This window comes from Electrona antarctica (genome assembly GCF_951216825.1).
Source record: "Electrona antarctica genome assembly, chromosome: 8".
Taxonomy (NCBI): domain Eukaryota; kingdom Metazoa; phylum Chordata; class Actinopteri; order Myctophiformes; family Myctophidae; genus Electrona; species Electrona antarctica.
Window position 1 is genome coordinate 15,799,056 of NC_136789.1, and position 20,401 is coordinate 15,819,456.

Consider the following 20,401-nt stretch of genomic DNA (forward strand, 5'->3'; position numbering starts at 1 on the left):
TTTCCGCCGTGCTACACATACGCTGAGTTGGCAGTGCCCGGGATCAAACCCATGAACTTGTGGCCCAAAGGCGAGAGCTCTACCGACTGAGTTAACCGGACACAAAGACATTTGGTATAGATAAAAAATAGAACACACCATATACAGGTCCATTTTACGAACTATAGAGGGTGGTTAAACGGAAGTGATATTGATCAATTCCAAATATTATCAAAAAGTACTGGATTTGCGTCACGACACCCATAGGGTGACATGGCACCCACTTTGAGAGATCAAAACCTGCTTTGGTGATGTTAGCTAGAAACGGTCACACTCACATTCAGTGCTACTGTACCGTGTTCACTCTGGAACATTTTTGTTTTGTTTTGTTTTGTTTTGTTTGGGATTGTTTGTTTACCACTCGGCAAACACAAGACTATACCACTTGACACATGGAAGTGATACTGAAACAAAAGGACTGCTCTGTAGTTCACCAAGCACAGCGTAATGCATCGACACTCTTAAGATTCACAAAGCATTGCCGCTTACATTCCCCGACAGGGAGGACACAAAGGCTAATCAAAGCCCATCGTGTTGCTCGTTACTTTAGTTCTTATGATAGCATAATATGGAAATGTGTGTCATCCCGTGACTTCACAGCACACGCAGACTACGCAATGAGAAAATAAAACTTTTTTCTTTCGCTCTTTTTTTTATTGTGGACGATAGAGGAAAGTTCAAAGAATCAACAGATTTCGAGTAAATTGCCTTGCCATTTCAAATGAATTGCGGTGCCAGACAAAATTTGCAATTCACAGGAAGTTCTACCCCCAACCAACCACACAGACAAGGTTAATCCATATTTCACGTTTGAATGTAAGATGGAAGCGAGAGGGAGGGGAAAAAATGGGTAAGGAATGGGAAGATAGGTAACTCCATGCCAAGAGATGAGGAAAAGAGGAGGAAGGGGGGGGCACAGGGGGGGGGGGGGGGGGGGGGGGGGGACAGAGGCTAGGAGGAAAGGGAGGGGGGCAACAAAAAGGCAGGAGAATAGAAAGAAAACAGGCGTCATTTAGAGTAAATGGCATCCAAAAACCCACTCCAATTATCTTTGCCTGCCATGCCAGTGAGACTGACTTAATTAAAATGACTTGAGAGGGAGGGGAGAGAGAGGGAAGAAGCTGCCAGTGATTGAGGGGGCAGGCGGGCAACGTATCTGCACCGAACACAAAGCTGAGGCATGGCGTGCGCCGGCGACCACTCTTCCCTTTTCAATTCCGACTTCAAAAGAGAATAAAGAAATAATAATAAAAAAGGAGAGGGGGCTCTCGCCATTTGGAGCCATGTAATTGCGCTATTTAAATCCAACATTTTCACCATCGTTTGAATATTCGGGGGCGGGGGGGGGGGGGGGGGGGGGGGGGGTGGGTTGGGGTAAGAAAGCTAGAGGGAGGATGGGCAGGATGCTTTTTAGCTCTCCTCCGAATCCCCCCTGCCTTGTGCCTTTTTCCCGAGAACACCTCTGACAGTGACCTTTTCGCATGAGGTCTGTTACTATGGAAACAATGTGCAGCCCCCTACACATGTCGGGAGGTTTTTTTGTCACCAGTAGGCCCGAAAACTGGTTGACTTGTGTCTAAGAGGAAGAGTCACTTTTCAATCTATTCAGACTTCTGATTTGATGGTTCCGGTATGAATTCCCTGCAGGGAGCCGTAGAGAGACCTGCAGTGACTGTAAAATGTGTAAATGATGTTCAGGCTAACGTACTAGCGCAGTGGTTTTCAACCCTTTTCACATCAAGGCCCATTATTTATTCGGCATTTGAGCCAAGGACCACCATTTTTGATGAGATTTAGCCTCTCAGACCCAAGAAGAGAGAATATTTTGTTGTGATCAAAATAACAATTCTTTGCATGTTCTCCCCGTGTCCCCTAGGGTAGGTACCCTCACAAAAAACATGCAGTAATCCTGGTCTCTAAACTGCCTCCCCCTGTCCAGCCGGGGCGACTGATGGAGGGGAAAAGAACTGGTTGGAATAACGTGTTCCTTCCACGCGCTACGTCCAACCAGTGTCGAGCCCAGGATCACATTAGATAATTGACACAGGGGTGAAAAATGGGTTACAAAATCGTGGGATCAAAATTGAAAAGAATAATAATAATAATAATAATAACAATTCTTCAACATTCTCTTCTTGTAAATTAACTAATGCAGATGTTTAACAATAATGTATCTCTTGAGAGCGTGAAATGAAACCAAATGGACCTGTAAATAGCTGATCTACAAGCTTGTACATCTGCTATTTACGCTCTCAAGAGTTAAAGATCTATAAGGGTCCACTTGGTTACCAACTCTCAATAATTTAGCTGGGGACCACCTGGAACCCCCTGAAGGACCACTGGTGGTGCCCGGACCACTGGTTGAAAACCACTGCACTAGAAGAAAGCAATAGGACTTGGGTAGCGATACATCTTTTATGTTAATGCTTTATGTTTCTGTACCCTTTACTATCAAGCCTTTTTCCAGTTTTTACTGAATCGGTACGATCATTCTATTCCGTGGAAGTAAAAAACATCAGTCAGTCAGTCAATTATGCATACTTTTTAAAGATATACTGCTATTGAAAGTTCAACTGATAATGCATTCTATAGGGAGGACTATTTATTCACATATTTCACATTATTTTTATTATGTTTATGACACATTATTGATCTTATCTGCAGGGTGTGATGTGTTACCATATTGTAGAAATGTCATAATTTAAAAAATGAATACAAAAATACAGCCAATGCCATAATACATTATGTATTTGTTGGCCAACTATAGTAGCCAACTATTGTGTGTTTGTTTGTATAAAGAGTTTGTTCAGTCTGCTGTTAAAAAGGCGTTATCAGTTATCGCACGCACGCATGCACGCACGCATGCACGCACGCGCACGCACGCACATACACACATGCACACACACACACACACACAGTACACTACACACCCACATACACTCCTCTGACCCCTTGATCAGCCAACGTATCTGCTCATGTGTCACAGTTAACACCTGTTACTGTGTTGCCGTAATATTTATCCTGCTTCAGCGGAACACTAAACTAAGGCTCTCTACTGTCTATTCTACAGAAGGTTGGTGGGCGCTTTATTCTCAACTTTATGCCTGGAAATAGCTAGGCTACAGTACATGGAGCAGCTGATTACGGAGCCCCTGAGTGGTAAGATAATATCTCGTCCGGACAAGATCATTTATTTTTCTTACCATGGCCACTCAGGGGCTCCGTAGCTGATGACTGAATCGACTCAACAAGAACCACTGTATGCTTGGACAACTGTTGGTTGGTGTAGCCAAAGGTAGCTGGTTAGTATTGAGTAAAAGACAAACATAATGGGAAAAACTCAAATGAACCATTGTAAATGTCACCAAGGCATTGCCTGCACATTTGGCATACTAGAAGTGTTGCTTCTTACATAAGCTAGAAAAAATGTTGTTTGCCCATTAAGACCAGCATTTTCATTACGTAGGCTTACATGATGATAATGCAGAGATACTGATGGAGGTAGGGAAGCTTGCGCTCTAAACTCAAGGCTTACTCTAGGACTGTAAGCAGGTGCGAGAGGCCATCATGAAAGTCCATAAGCCAAAAGAAAGGGCTCACACACTGAAGGATGAATAAGGCTCTTTGGATGCAAAGATTATTATTTATAGTAATAAAGACCTTATTTTTTTTCTTGCAACCAAAGAAAGAACCTCATTCTTCCTTCAGTGTGCAAGCCCCTTCTTTTTGCTTATGGACTTCAATGCAGAGATACTCCAATAGAGAGTATGCACATGCACCACATTTCTACCGGGACACGCCCTCCTCATCTAGACTGAGTGGCAAAACGTTGAGCAGGTTGGAGCATCAGAGTTTGGAAGTGCTCGTTGGAAATCACTAAACAGTCCTGCGTACCACCTGCTTCTAAATTGCACATAATGCAGGAGGCAGCAGGACATTGAGTTACTGAAAAGGAGCGCTTCCAGACTCTGACACTTGGAAAAATAATCACCTACAAGGAATTTCTCGACAGAAAGTAGCTCATAACATGTCTACGGTGTACAAACTTTGCAGATAGAAAGAGTATAATTCAAGCTTTCCATACACCTGCAATGTTGGTGAGTTTAAGGTTGTTTAATACAATCAGATAGGACTGTTCTGTTTGGATGTGTTGTGAGAAAGTTGTCACTCAGTAGGCGCATAACGTCCGGGTACGATGATGTCATGCGCATAGCCTCTATACTTAAACAAGAAGCACCAATGATTTGATAACATAATTACAACGTGAGATTTGTGTGCTATGTAAGTGATGATGTTGCCTATGGCAGGGGTTCCTAGACCTTTCAGCCAGAGACCCAAAAGATACATTTATAGGCAATTCACACCGAGAGGGACTGAATCCCTTTCATTGGAACCGTTTCCGAATACGGTTGCCTGGTCCCCGATGGCCATGATTCACATTGCCCGAGATTCAACAGCGCACCCGGGTACACTTGCATAACACACTTTGATCCTTCAGATGGCGGTGTGCTTGATGGCTGGTGCGCACGGACACTGACCATCAACTCTGCGACATTGTCTCCAATAAATCCAGACACACTGCATTGCATTGCCTCTTTTGGCTCTTTGCCGTTATACTACTTCACTGTCAGCCTGCCTGCTATTCACTGTGTCAGTCAGTTCTGTGCTCCAGTGTCGTGTTTGATATTAGTTTAATGGATTCTACTTTAGCATTATTATTATTATTTTGTTTTACTTTGGAAACTATGCCAAGCAAAGCCCAAGAGCCACGTGTAGTCCAAGATCAGCGCATATTGCGGTGCTGCGCGTATAGCAGATTCAACAGGAGACGGGCGGCGTTGATAAATGAGCTGGTGTTACGCGTCGTGCAGCGCCTGTGTTTTTTTTTGTTGACGCTTGGCTCGTCGACTAGAGATCATGTCACGTTCTTAAAAAAATAGTCCACTTCCTTCTTTAGGTACGCATGCATTCACATTGGAACGATCCGTATCTGAATACACTTCAACGGTCCAGATACCCGCCCCCCATGCGGTCTCGGGGACGGTTGGGCGATCCGCTCCCGGGAACGGTACGCACACTACACTAAATACAGGCAGACCCTGTTCTAGCCCTGTGATTCTCAACCTGTGGGCCCGGGGTAATGCAAGCAGGCCCCCAAATAATTGAGGAAAAAAGATTTGAAGGATAACATAACAGTAATATTCAAAAGTTATACCAATAAATAGGAACCAAAAGTATAGTACGTTAATTCCATTGATCCGAGGTGGAACACAATGGATTGATTGATCATTAAAATAAACCCATGTGACCACTTCACACTGCAGCTGCACATCTGCTGTGTAAAGTGGTCAGATGGGTGGTTTCAAGATTTTCAAGTGGGCTCTGATCCAGATAAGGTTGAGGAACCACTGTTCTCTAGACTAGAGTCTAGACGCCTGGCCCCTGCCAGTTGATTCTAGGGTAGGACAAGAAGGTGCTCGATGTGATGCAATGTATTGTGATTGGAAGCGGGAATAATGGGAATAGTACTGCTATGCATTGATTAGACACTGTTTAGGGGTTATAGCCACGTTATAGGGATGAGACAGACAGACAGACAGACAGACAGACAGACAGACAGACAGACAGACAGACAGAGAGACAGACAGACAGACAGACAGACAGACAGACAGACAGACAGACAGACAGACAGACAGACAGACAGACAGACAGACAGACAGACAGACAGACAGACAGACAGACAGACAGAGGAAGGAGGGTTGGGTTAGCATGACAACCACTATTTTGATGGGGCTAAAGCCAAGCATCTCCACATATCCTCTTCCACCCCCCATTCATCTTTAAAAAAGAAAAGAGAAAAACCCTTCCCTTCTCAATCGTTCTGTCTGTCTCTCTCTCTCTCTCTGTCTCTTGTTTCCCACCATTTCTTCTCCTCTTTTCACTCACTGACCATCTCAAAATCCCTCCCCCTTTCCTTTTCCCTCTCTCAGTGTTTCACCCTGTGCAGGGAGCTCTACATTCCCCTGTGTTGGGCTCAGAAGCGTGAGAGAGAGAGAGAGAGAGTTAGAGGCAGAGACGTAGAGAGAGAGAGAGAGAGAGAGGATCGTTGCTATACCCTTGGCCCCAGCGTTCTGCTTCTCACTGGCCAGATTGTTCTCCCCACACAGACTGTGCTCCAGTTGCCAGGGAGACCGCCATACCAGGGCTCTGACCCAGGAGGTTTGGGACTGTTTTCTCTCCCCCCCAGCAGGAGACGGATGGCAGCTGTAGGACAGCTGTTACTACCAACCAGCCAGGCCCGTGTCTCAAACCCATCACCCCGTCAGACCTGGCCACCACTGCCGCAAGGACCAAAACACACACAAACCTAATAATTAAACGTGTCCCCTTGCTAGCCATAGAGTTTTTGTGTGTGCCCACTGTGGCTCACACATTCATTGCAGATCCAGTTGCAGATCCAGTGCCACGAGACAGGAATGCGGTGCGTTATTGTATGAAACGAAATCATTTATATTGTCAATGTTTAACCGATTTCATTACGACTTTTCAGCTCAGGATTACCATTTATTGCAATGCTATTGCATTGAGTTTGGCTGTGTGGCTCTGCTCATGTGATATTACAGATTACCTGTGCACAATCTGAGATCACAAACCCCCCAGAGCAGAGCATAAAATAAGTCATTACATGAACAACATAACAACTTTCAATGTATGCCATATACCAGATACATATGATACATATCACACAGAACAATCCATAAATCACATTATCAACAAATCACCCATTAAGGAACTATAGATATCACATATCATAGACTAGTACAACCCATAAATCACATATTGAAAGGGCTAGCGTCCCTCAATAAATAAATAATAATGCACAATGGTTCATCGAAAGATGCACACGGAACACAAAAGGACAGCACATCTTTGTATTTACTTCATGTTGGTTCCTCATGGTTTATGCTTCCGACTCTTGCACAAAACCACATCCCTGTGATTCTGCTGGCATGTGGCATCCAAACAAGATAATTACTTCCCACTTGGCCCTTCAATGGAAAAGTTGACATTGAAGAGCCAGAAATTTGGTATTCACGATATTCTCCAACGATGGTAAAGGATAGTTGATTTGTTTTCTTTTTCATGTGATATTCACATAATCCTTTGATCTGACAGTAGTTGAGGAGATGGGTGGAACTTGAAAGAAATTCTAAAGAAGAAAGAAGCCAGGTGCAAATGCATACACTTGTAATTTGCTCCACAAATATTAGAAAATGAAACGTGTCGTTCCCAATGCGATGAATAAAAGTTATAGGCGTCAATGCAATATCTATCTTTAAATTAATGACATCTGTGTACATAGTATCTAGAAATGTGTATCTGTGGGGACCACTCTGCAGTGCAGAGTGGGAAGTCGGAGGGATCAGTGCTAGTCCAGAAAAATCTATAAATCCCCAAATGACATCGCTACATAAGGTACATACGGTGGTCCCTTATTGGCCTCCCACCAACATGTGATTGGTTAGCTGATTCGCTCGTTTACATATGACGTAAGTTTTCCCTTCAATGTCAATGGCGTTTAATGTTTTGATGTTTAATTTACGTCATATTTAGCGGAATTCTGACGTAATTTCTCGGTTCATTGTCAATGGCAAATATTGAGACGTGTGGGGACAAGATTTAGTGAGGTGCGCTCTTATCATCGTACATCATCATACATCATCTCATTCCGGCCAATCACAATTTGTGTCCTCACCTTCATCATCAGTGTTTGTGTTTACACAATGATGTAAAATTGTCCATTCATTGTCAATGGGAATTTAATGTTTGTGTAGGACAATAGAGACTGCTCTCGTCACAAGTTGATGATGTCATATGCCCATGTGTGGTCTAGCCCTATGGAATGTATGGATTGAATATGCTAATAAAAAAATCACACCCGTGTGAAGTGAGGGGCGCTCTCATCATCGTACATCATCATGACGTAACATATCGATTTGCTCAGACACATATGACGTACATTCTCCATTCATTCTCAATAAGAATTTAATGTTTGCGTAAGACGAAAATCTACAATAATAGCTGAATATAGGAGGGGCTAGCGCCCCTCAAAAACAACGTAATACTTCCTAAGGTTAATATGAGCATCAAAGCAATATTTGAAATACTTTTTATTAGCACGTGCCGTGCATTCCATAGGGCTGGACCACACAAACAAATTGCGACGGGAGTTGTCGCTTGAGTGAAAGATGACCGGTTTCTAAAATAAATAAAATATTACATTTTTAAATGTATTATAGAGGGCAATTATAATGTATTAAGGTATATTTGTCGGTATTGCATAACCGGAGGGGCATGTGTTTCCAAGGGGCATCGGCCTAATGTTTAATAATAATAATAATAAATATAGCTGCAAGCAGTGATAAGACGGGGTCAAGCCTTTAAAGCTCCTCTCTTCACAGCGTGTCATCTATAAATAGCTGGTTGGAAACTGGAAATTACGTCACTATTTTGTTACGTTGATTGGCTGTCAACGCTGTACTCCCGCAGTCAACCATGCATTAGCAGGGTCCAGACTACACACAAATGAATGGAAATGCGATTTCAAGGGGGAGTTGTTAACCAGTCTATGAAAATCTTTGATGTCACTTTTTTGATGTAAAGTGGATAGAGCAGATCATATAATTCATTCATTGGGAGATCTAAAGGTCAGAGGTCTTTTGACGAATGACTGAGCTTCAGTTCCTGAGGGATTCTCACGGCCCTCCACCATATTGCAGAATTTCGTGGAAAACGACCTAAAAATGCTAAAAATGGTGGGGTCTATGCCCTTTGGGCTTAACCCTTAATAATAAGAAGAAGAAGAAGAAGAATATGGTACAGGTTAGTCCTACAAACAAACACAATAAAATGTTATCCTATAAATGTGTTGTCAGTTCAAAAGCCTTCATAAAAGGTCAAGAAAATTGTGACCGGTTGTCTATTTATAGTTTGTGCTGATAGCTTACATGGCTTGAGTCCTATCATCTGTACCCAAACAAAAGTATCTGTAACAAACAACTAATGATGCCAAATTATGCCAAGCAGTCATGCCCTTTGTACCAGTCAGAACACCCCCCCCCCCCCCCCCCCCCCCCCCCCCCCCCCCTCCCCCCTGGCCCTATAAATAAGTGCACAGCCAGAGAACAGAGTTTGGTACTATCGTATCGAACCCACTTACTTCACAATATCCATTACCCCTCTGACTCCAAATGCTGCTGCTCACAGGTGAACACTTTGCTTTATTCAGCGTGTAATAGAATTTGGCAGGGCCCTCATCTACAGGAGCCAAAGCGACCATTGAGCTGAAACCCAAAGCACACAAACCGTGTCAGCTTTAAGATGGCGCAGCAAATTAAAATACGGTCAACTGATCTGCAACTGCAGAGCACACAATATAGGTATATTCCAGTGGGGAGGACGCAGAGACATTTTCTCCAAGATGGATGGATGTACAGTACAGTTCCCCATGCATTTCAAGGGCGGGCAGATCACAGTGGGATCATTATTTTTTACACAGAGCTGGTTAAGTGGATTGAAGAGGGAAGGCTGCATCTCCACACTCACGGAAGACAAGACCTATACTACAGCTGCAAGAATACAGTACCCACACTCATAACCACAACACAGAGAAATACAAATACTGCCTGTTCAGTGACAGACGATTCCCAGGCTTAATCCGTTTGTAATATCCATCAAGATATATACAAATAATTATAGGACATGATCACTGCCTTGTAACAGTAATGCACACATGTGGTTGCACACAACTTGAGATAACTTTTGTTTACCGGCCATCGAAGTCCTTTTGTCTATATTCCGCACCCCTCTTAGTTCCACTCTTGTATAAATAAACTGTGAAAAGTGTGGGAGGATTTGGACATCCACACTCTCCTAAAGTGAGAGTATTTCTGTTCCTTCGCCAGTAATTAAGTTTTTCCTGCGAGTTTGTTCGGAGGACAACTTTCTTATGAGAAGTTACTTAGAGGAATTTCATCCTAATATTCAATGCCTGAAATGGCTCCACAATGTGATAATTGGCCAGAACCCATGGGCAATTATGCATGGTTCTGGATGTGCCTTTTTTCCTCCCCCACCTCACTATAAATCAAGAGTCTTTTAAGAGTGCTCTGTCTCCATCTTTATAGTTAGGTGGTGGGAGAATGGTGATCTGGTTCATCTTTTCATCTGCATGGGCCGATAGAGAAAGGAGCAACCCAAGTTAGAACAGTGGTGATTTCCGTCCCTCCCTCCATCGGTTTTGTTTTCCTTCCATCTCCCTCTTTTTGATGAGCTGGGTCTTCAGTCCTCCCTATAAAATCCCATTAGCCCTTAATGAAGTCGGGCTCCTAGCCTCTCGGCCTCACCTCATTTAGCACGATTGTCTGGCGGCCATTAGCATGGAGGCAATTACAGCCGCGCGACAAGAGTAATTGGAAATGCCGACAGGGACCCAGAGAAATGGGAATAAATAAATATTTTTTAAAATAATATTCGAACTAATAAGCTTCCATTGAGATGACGGGGAGGGGAGCCACATGTGTCTAAGTTAAATCAACATAATTACAATTAGGGTTGGTAGGGTAAAGAGCTGCGGTGAGGGAGAAATAGATACGGATGGATTGGGGGAAGATGGGCACAAGGTGGGTGTTAAGTGAAAAAATGCAATGGCACGCTGAAAACTAGCAACGAAGGCCATAAGCAAAACCCAAACATTGTACAATATAAAGGTCACACTTTTATTCCAGTTTGTCTCTCACTTTTAGGGAAATCTCGAGCTTGCATAATTGCCTTGAAACGATACCTCAACTTTTTGGCTAAATTGTAGGCCCTTCACAATGATGATTTCATGAGTGGGATGGTGTCATATTTACATGCAGTGAGGACAAATGAGTCATATTACCGTCTCTGGCTACGGTTTGTGCTGGTGTCTATTATTATTATTATTACTATTTGAAATGCCTGTCTGTTCCTCTGTTGTAGTCTACAGTAAAATCCACAGTGTTAATTTAACTGAGAGTGTGTAAATGTAACTAAAGGTGAACAAGTTCTTCACCTTAGTTATAGCAACACAGTTTAAAACATTCGATACTCAAATATGCATAACACACCATGAGAAAATACATAGTTTGTCTTCACATGTATATGTGTGTGTGTCTATGTTAAGTCTGTCCCTTAAAAAGTGCTAGTAGACCAGTCACAGCTCGTGTCTATATGTGCACTGCATGACGTAACAAAACTGAAACACGTTTGGCCAAAAGTGAAAGTAGATCGTAGTTGAAAAATCAGACCTGTCTGAACTGAGTGGTGCTGTACTACTGTACTATATGTGGTTCCCAAAGTGGGGTCCACGGATCCCTGGGGGTCCGCGACGCATATCCAGGGGGTCCGCGAAATAATTCATTTTTCTGCCAGTTAATTATGGTATGTGTGATATGTGAGCTTACCATAATCACAGTAATCCTTAATCATATTCCATCATTCAAGGGCCTTTGGATAGAAATGAAACAGACTCCATGCAGTCACTTTCAGTTGACGCTTAATTGATGCATCAAGGAAGGCAATTATGTTTCTGCACTGTCAAATAGGTCTACATCTATTCTAAGATAGCATCTTAAAGAAAATGTGTTGTGACTTTGATATAAAAGTTTTAATACAAATAGTTCCAATGGCATCTAAATGTAAGGTTGCAAATATGGAGGATGAGGGGGTACCTGGAAAAGATTCTTCCCCCCAAGGGGTACCTGGGCCAAAAAAGTGTGTGTGTGTGTGTGTGTGTGTGTGTGTGTGTGTGTGTGTGTGTGTGTGTGTGTGTGTGTGTGTGTGTGTGTGTGTGTGTGTGTGTGTGTGTGTGTGTGTGTGTGTGTGTGTGTGCGTGTGACGCTGCTCAACAGTGCTATCCAGCGGTATTACGAAGGTACTTCCGTGCTCATACGGACACGGACACACACACACAGACACACAGACAGACAGACAGACAATTTGTGGCAACACAAACATTAAATGACATTGAAAATGAAAGGAAAATGTACGTCATATGTAGACGAGCAAATCGGCTAACCAATCAGATAAATTCAGTTGTCATCTTACATCATCATGGTGAAAAAATGAGGTTTTTTTAAAACATTGTATCATGGTTAAAAGATAATAACATAAGTATATTAGTATATTCATTTTTTATTGGATGATGTACGACGACAAGAGCGCCCCTCACTTCACACGGGTGTGATTTTTTTACGGTATACTGTGCTCTTACTGTATACTGTACTATTGCTGTACTCTTACTGTACTCGTACTGTAGTGTGTACTGTACTGTTACTGTGTACTGTTCTCTTACTGTACTTGGAATGAGACGATGTATGTTGATGTGTGATGATGAGAGCGCCCCTCACTTCACAAGGGGGTGATTTTTTTCCCCCTACTTGGAAAGTCCAAGTTTTCATATCCCCAGGTGGCAGGGGCTTCACCGATACAGATTTTTTGTTAATAAAAATATATAATTTTTGTTTGTTTTTTGCTTGGAATACAAATGTATGTGAGACACAGAAGGTATACACAGAACAGAGGGACGGGCGGCAGGGGGCTCTTTACGCCGTTCGCGGCTGATTTTTGCGTAGCGTACACTGCGCAAAGAAGGTAGCTCTTTGCAGAGTGGCGGGCTCTTTGGCAATCGGGGGCCTGCGCAGCCTGTGTAGTCTGCGTATAGGACCTGATTCTGCGTAGCGTACACTGCACAAAGAACGTAGCTCTTTGCAGAGTGGCGGGCTCTTTGGGAATCGGGAGCCTGCGCAGCCTGCGTAGTCTGCGTATAGGACCTGATTCTGCATAGCGTACACTGCGCAAAGAACGTAGCTCTTCGCAGAGGGATGGGCGGGAGCCTCTTTGAGAATCGGGAACCCTACGCAGCCTGCATAGTCTGCGCGTAGGACCGCGCGGCTCTGGACGTGGCCCAAACCGGCACGTGGCCCTCGCAGGGATGATGCCCACCGGGGCCGAATATTCCCTGTCCCCGGTGTCAAATATGTCGCTGTACCCCACACACACGCGGCAGTAGGCAAAGAGATGATGCGCGACGCTAGACGGACTGGTCCTCAGGATGCAGGCTCTGGGAATCGGATGACGCGAGTGGGTGACCCTAGCCACGCATGCGCAGTGACGTTTGTGAAGGTGCGAACAGCAAGCTATCCAATCAGAGGGCTCAGACGTTCGCGTTAACACCAACTTTAGACTTGTAATAAAGGATACAGTGGGATATTATAGCACTGGAATAACAGCAGGCCCATGGCTGCTGCCAGACTGCCATGGCATCTCACCTGCTAACCCCACAACGCCTCTTGCCTCTTCCTCCCTCTTAAGCTGAGTGACAGGTGGCAGAAACATGATCAGGAAACGGGCACATTGCCTATGGCCCACCCATGGGCCACAGCGTAGGGGCTTCCGTGGTTGGGGCCGAGCTAGGGAAGAAGGGAGGGTTGGGGGGGATGAACTACAGTGGGAGTGGGAAGGTCGGGGGAATGGGGGTGTAATGGATTTCTTGGCTGGAGCGGCGAGCACCAGCGCTGGCACCGGGAGTCCAGGACCCAAACGGGAAACAGGAGGCTAGTTCCCACAATAGTCAAGGAGAGCGTCCCACAGGGGTATCCACAATAGCAGCGGGGCAAGCGGCTGCTCTCAACAATGACCTCCAAGGCCTTGCTGCTTTAAATGACAGCCTCACCCATCAGCACTTCCCTTTTGACGTTGCAACATAGCTAAAGCAGGGATTATTATTAGTGCCTAATATGTTGTCATTGAAGTGCTTTCACTTGAGTTTGTTATTCCTGCTCCGGCTATTGTGTGATCAGATAAGATGAATTAATGTATCTTGCTGCTCAGCAGAGTAGATTACTCCATCACACTGTACAGGATGTCATGTTACTGAGGGTTACTGCTGTCCTATCTCTTAATAACGGGAGTTGAGAAAATGCATCTAAAGTATAAGAACAAACAGCAAGCAGCCAGCCAGTGGACTTTGTAGGGCAAAGACCACCAGGTGCAGACAGCTTCTTTTCCTAACGTTGCACAGAGGGGGATATCTTGTGTATACTGGAGCAGCTTGGCATGAAATTGAAGAACCACAGTGAAGCACAGTTATTCCTTGTGCAGCCTACTGTCCCCGCTCCCTGTAATAAAAATGTTTATTTGTCTTTAAAAAAAAAGGACTAAAAGCAATCGCTCTGTGTGCCTGGAGTGAAAGAGGGACCATGCAAGCAATGAAGGGGGGGGGGGTCTCCTACCAGGAGGAGATTTAATTAGTAAAATCTCATTAAGTCTAACAAAATTAAGCGTAAAACAATCCTTGGCGGGGATTCTGCACGTTCTAGGCAGGGCAGCACAAAAATGGGGAACACTTAGGGGCTGAGAGGATATGGAGACAGGCAGCTCCACTAGCCTGTCCTCTGTTCATGAAGTCGGAAATTGCTCAGAATACCATGCCACTTTGGTATTCAATTCAAGAGACCGCCTTTTCCTGTATAACATCTCCCATTGTCATTGTCTTGTCACCCCTCATGAAAATTGAAGGTTTAACTGGTTGTTTTCTCATTTTCAAAACACATGGGGCTAGGTAAGCATATGGAAATACCATAAACATAGCCTACTAAGTTACTAAATCTCAGGATGGGTGGGTGTAAAATCAGTGATCAGTGCTGAGAACTAATGTAGCTCTTGACGTTATTAACATATTTCAATTAGTACCAAGCAGATGGTGCCAAGCACATAACGTCTATACCTTAGAGCATGTAACAATTCCTGTGCTCATAGACATGAATGACTGTATTCTTCTGCTGTAAATGATGGTCACTCACTCACTCATGGGACGGCAGGTGGATGGTCAGTACTTGTCTAATCACGTGCTTGCATACAAATTACAGTCGGTGCTTGTCCAATTGTATGCCTTCTAGGCAAATCAAGTTCAAATGTAGTTTAGTCAGCCTCTTGGCCCAAAAGTGTTATTTACACACACACAGACGTGCTGGTGTCTCACACCAAAATTTGTCGATCTACAAGCCCACAATGCAGCTTGCAGATCTGTTATTTTCGGTGCAAGACATGATGCACATTCTGGTATAAATCAGGCTTTATCCTTTGACAGAGACACTAGAACCAAGGTTTGAATACAGTATGTACATGTACTTTGCTCTCTTCCATGTGTAGAGAGGCAAAGACGTCAGAACATACACTGATCATTTTGTAATCATGACCCCAATAATTAACATCACATCAAATCATGAGGCTGTAGGGAATTCACAACCATACTCCCCAGTCCCCACCCTACATTTGTACACAAGATGCACAACAAACTCCTTCTCCTTCCCAACAAGTTTGGTTTATATTTATGCTGGTCTATTTGGCACAAAAATAAATTTGAATAAAACAAAAAAGAGGCTCTGTGTATAGCACCAAAAGCCATCGTGTAATTATCATTTGGGGAGATGTGGAGAAGAGGCTTAAATGATTGAAGTGGTTGTTTTGTGTCGACTGACTTGCGGTGAAATGCAGCAGGGAATGGGAGATCATTAAACGTGATTCTGACAGGGCAACATGTTCGTAGTGTGAATTACATTTGATTGTGTGCTCTTAAAATGTTATCACAGAGTGATGTGATTATTAGCTCCCAGAGAAGCAGATTAACTTCACCAGATAGTTTATGAATGTAGCAGTATGTGTGTATTTATGATTCAACCACACCTAAATTCCACCTGTAATCCCAAGGGAAATTTACACAAACCACATACACATCCATCTGACTCAAGCTGAGACTGAACTTCCGCCTCGCTTTATATGCGGGATCTTGTTGACCTAACTGTAGTCTAATTTAGTTTCATTGTCAAGTAGAATAGTGTCAATTTAAAAACAGATTATAACTGATTCCTAGATTTCCTACCCTATAGGTAGGTGTGCAACTTTGACAGCACTGAGCAACAGCGCAGCCATCATTGGCATGGGGACTGGCTCAGTTAGACCTCCCATCCGAAGTTCTGAATGACGGCATTATGTGGTTATCACATACGCTGTCCAAAGTTCAGACGTTGGATGGAGCATGCCATGTAGGGCCCTTAATTCAGTGAATTGACCTGGTGTGCCTCAAGCCAGCGTTTGTTGGCACACCTGTGACCTGCCTTCTTTTCAAGCAGGGGTCTTCAACAGGGGGTGTTTTTGAACATCCCTATTCTGAGGACAACTTAATCTACAAGCTCGTTGTGAGCTCTATTTTCGGCAAAGAGGTTTGGTTAGGAGGGGAAAAAGAGCAGACTAAGTACAGAGTGAAAGGTCAAGTTTACTATTATAATTATTATTATAGTAGGAGGGTGAAAATGGTTAAATGTCTGAAAATACACAATCTAATAAAAAAGTTTTTTCTGCATCGTGACTATGAGCTGTGCGACCTCTCCTTCCTATTTTCAAGTTTGTCTCCCGTGGTTGGCACCTCCCCACTATTGATGTGCGCTCCTACCTCTTTGTTTATGAAAATACACATTAACATGATTCCAACATGATAGTGCTGTCAAACAAATCTATGAAGCTATGAAAAGGTTTAATCTGCAACACAATTTTATACAATATGTAGTAGGGGGTCCCTGCTTCATCTCTCTCAGCTAGGGTGGTCCTTGGCCTGAAAAACGTTGAAGACCCCTGTTTTTAAGTGATGTCAAAAGTTGTGCATTTGTTGTAAAACCATCATTATGCGCAATTTGCGGCAAAATCTTTGAGATAGCAAGATCCGAAGTTGTGGTTGTTGCACCATCAAAACGGCATCCAGGGGGCCAGGCCGCTGGCATAGCAGACTGGGCAATAAATAAATGAATAAAAGTAAAATAAAATGGCAACCAGGACAGTGTAGGGCATGTTTTATGTAATTTTGCTCTGGGAATAGCATACACACCTTATACAGAGGGCCAACTTTGATGATGGCACATGAAAACATAAGCTAAAAAGAATGGAATGGAACTTACAAGTTGTTTGCCCACAGCAGCAACGCAGCAGGATTGGATGTAGTTGTCTGTCTGCTCCGTGGCCAGTGTCCAGTTGTCCACACAAACCCTGTTAACAAATGAAGACATTTTAGCAATGCAGTAAACAAGTAGGCCTACAGTATATCACATTTATCACAGATGTCCTCAATACATTAATTATACATTAATGAGGAAAATAAGTATACGGATACTCTGACTGAAACATAAACCAAACACTGGAAGATTTAAAAAATAAAAAAGTAGAGACATAGTGAGTAGACTTCTTACATACAATCCGCATCTAATTACAGTACTTTTCTTTTTCATTTTTTTTTAAAGGTGGGAACAGAGAGCTTAGGGGCTTACTGTGACTCAAATTCCTTCGTGCATTTGGCTGGCCTGCTATTACTGAGCCACCCTGAGAGCTAGAAGTAGTGAGGAGTTATGGCGCACATGTAAAAGATTTAAGTTCAATCAAGCATTCAGGGCCGGACACCTGATCTTTCGCTTAAACCGTCTCCAGTCAGTGGGAGTGTTGCAGGGCCTCACAGTGGGCCCTCTACCTCCAGCTATATCTGCTAACACAGAGGCTCTGAAGGGATGGTATTTATCCAGGACTGCACGGCTCAGTGGGGACTACTGTGTGTGTGTGTGTGTGTGTGTGTGTGTGTGTGTGTGTGTGTGTGTGTGTGTGTGTGTGTGTGTGTGTGTGTGTGTGTGTGTGTGTGTGTGTGTGTGTGTGTGTGTGTGTGTGTGTGTGTGTGTGTGTGTGTGTGTGTGTGTGTGTGCGTGCGTGCGTTTGTGCGTGTAGGTAAAACCCAGGGCCTGGACTGTATAGAATGGCAGCTGTGACGATTACTTTCAGTCATGAAAACAGGGTTTATGTCATGCTATTCTCCTCAATGTTCACTCGAAGTTAAAGTAGTGTCTAGGCTACTTTATCATACTACTACTGGTGGTGAAGCATATTAACTCCAGTCACAGAGATTTTCCAGCAGGACCTTGAGGTGACTAGACGTACTGTTTTGTACGTAATGTAAAAGTACAGCCCATTATGTTCCCGTGTAGATGGCAGTTAAAATATCGGTTTACCATTCTAAGTTTTCCAAGCTTACAAAGAACTTCCCCCCTTTCCATTCATGTTAAACCTCTATTTAAAGGAGCATTCAGTGATTTGGGTGATTTGGAAAACCACCCAGTCCGCCCCGGTAACAAAATGTGCACATGCACGCTCTACAGTGGGGGGAAGTGCAACAGGCCAACAGCATGTGCACCAAGGCTCGATCATGATTGGAGGAAGGCCCCTCTCATCCTGATTGGATGAAGGCTTTGCCACCCGCCACCAAAACTGAAACTAGGGTTTTTTGACCCCAGGGGCTCACTGGGGACAGGGAGGAACTCCTTATATGGTCAGCACACTCTATAGTAGGGGGAATTATCAAAAAAAATAAAAAAAATAAGTGGTATTTGAATGAAGTGAAATCACTGAATATACCTTTAAATCAGAAAACATACAAAATCAGTCACGCATGGGAATTAAACTCTGTCTAAGAGAAATGCATGTTTGCAGCAGATCGAGGCGTAGATCGGGGTGCTGAAAGTTGCATGAAAGGACATTTAGGGATATTCAAAGATGTTTGTTGTTTAGAACAGTGGTTCCCAAACGTTTAAGCTCAAAACCCAAAAGAGAAATGAGATGTTGCAGACAGGATGCAGCAGACCGGAAAGGACGATCAGGAGTGGATAAACGCCCGATCGAGGACACCAGGATAACTCAGAAATACCAAGAGTGCTCGGGGACAGAATCTCACTGCAGAGACCAAAGACTCTCAGACAGTGCTACGAGGTCAGGATGGAAAAAGTCCTGAACCCAATATACCTGTAGCCAAGACGCCTACAAATAAGGCTAATAGGCTAATGCCTACAAATAAGGCTAAGAGGTTAGCTCCTACAAATAAGGCTAAGAGCCCCAAACCCCAAATACCACTAAGTGAAGAAAGGCGAATTCCAGTTATCACAGAATCATCACAAACTGTGCTCTGCCCACAAGTAACAGGGCATGAACAGCTTAAACCTGGCCCTGCGATCGCATCCGATGAGCCGCAAAAGTTACGTGCTAATCACCAAGAGGACAAAAGAAGCGATCCCTTAGTTGCCCGTGATGTCCAAGATCTTGACGACCCTGACCTTGTTGACAAATCCCCTGAAACTACTGCATCGTCCATTGAGATGCAGGGGGGGCCGGACCCTACTACAACGAACGACAGTCCACGCCTGGTGCAGTCCATGCCACCAGCCCCTTATTCAGGACCAATAGTCATAGCTACAATTATAGCCATGCAGAGCCTGTCCGCACTTCAACAGCCCTCAATAGACACTCAGGGGCAGTCTATTATAGCTCACATAAGCCCAGCCGAAAAAACTGACGTGCAAGAGTTGAAGAAATCAACGTTCCGTAGCCAAAGAATGGGAAGGCCTAAATCGCCTCCATCAGGAACTGCATTCCTGATGGAGGCAGGGGGGACGATACCCATACAAGGAGCCGCGACAGGACCTCCTCCACTAAATTCCAAACAGAATGACAATCTACTCCAGATCCAAGTGTCCATCACCCTAAGTTTCATCGTCCTGCTGTCATCGCCTGCTGCCACTGTCTGCTACAGCAGTCCAATCGCCACAGCCAGCTCACGCTCGGTGCTAAAGACTCCATCAAACATGGAAAGAGCCTCCCTCCTACAAAAGGAGGAATGAATTCCGATTGGCCGACATCCGTAGGTTTGCAACCTACAAGGCACGACCACACGGGAGGACCCCTATTGCAGTCACGTCTCCTTGGTCAGACGAATCGTCACCTCGAGATGTTGAGCTCTCCAACCGAACCAGAAACAAAGTATTAGAGCCTCGGCCCAATGGTCCGAATCAGGGCCTTGTGCGCCTGACGAATGCAAATTCCTTGAGGGAGTTGTCTTTGATACACCAATGGGCTTACGCTACCATGCTTAGGCAATGGGCCATCAGCTTAATGTGGTTCCTCTGCAATTCCTTACAATAAGTGGCACCTCAGACCAGACTAGCAGGTCCCCAACTCCCGTAACTATCCTCAGGAAGACAGAGAAAGGAAGAACGTAAATTCCGTGAAGTCCGTTACCGTTTCTAGTTCAAATAGTGAATTCGAAAACATCGAATCCACGGGGGGACTGTTGCCACGGAAACGGATGATAGTGTAATGTCACAGCATGAAGTCATATATTAAGACCCATTTTTTTACTATAGCATTTGGCTGAATCCTCTGATTTTAATTATTTGTCGACTCACTGTTTTACCTATTT

General features: G+C 44.0%; 1 protein-coding gene across 3 annotated transcripts in view; it reads right to left on the bottom strand.

Moving 5' to 3' along the window:
- Positions 1-20,401, bottom strand: part of LOC306928470 (homeobox protein PKNOX2-like) — a 126,525-nt gene that overhangs the window by 53,256 nt on the left and 52,868 nt on the right. For all 3 annotated transcript variants that reach the window (XM_079508608.1, XM_079508609.1, XM_079508610.1), the window contains one exon: positions 17,073-17,160. The gene's annotated coding sequence lies outside the window, so the exon portion shown is untranslated. The remainder of the gene's footprint in view (positions 1-17,072; positions 17,161-20,401) is intronic.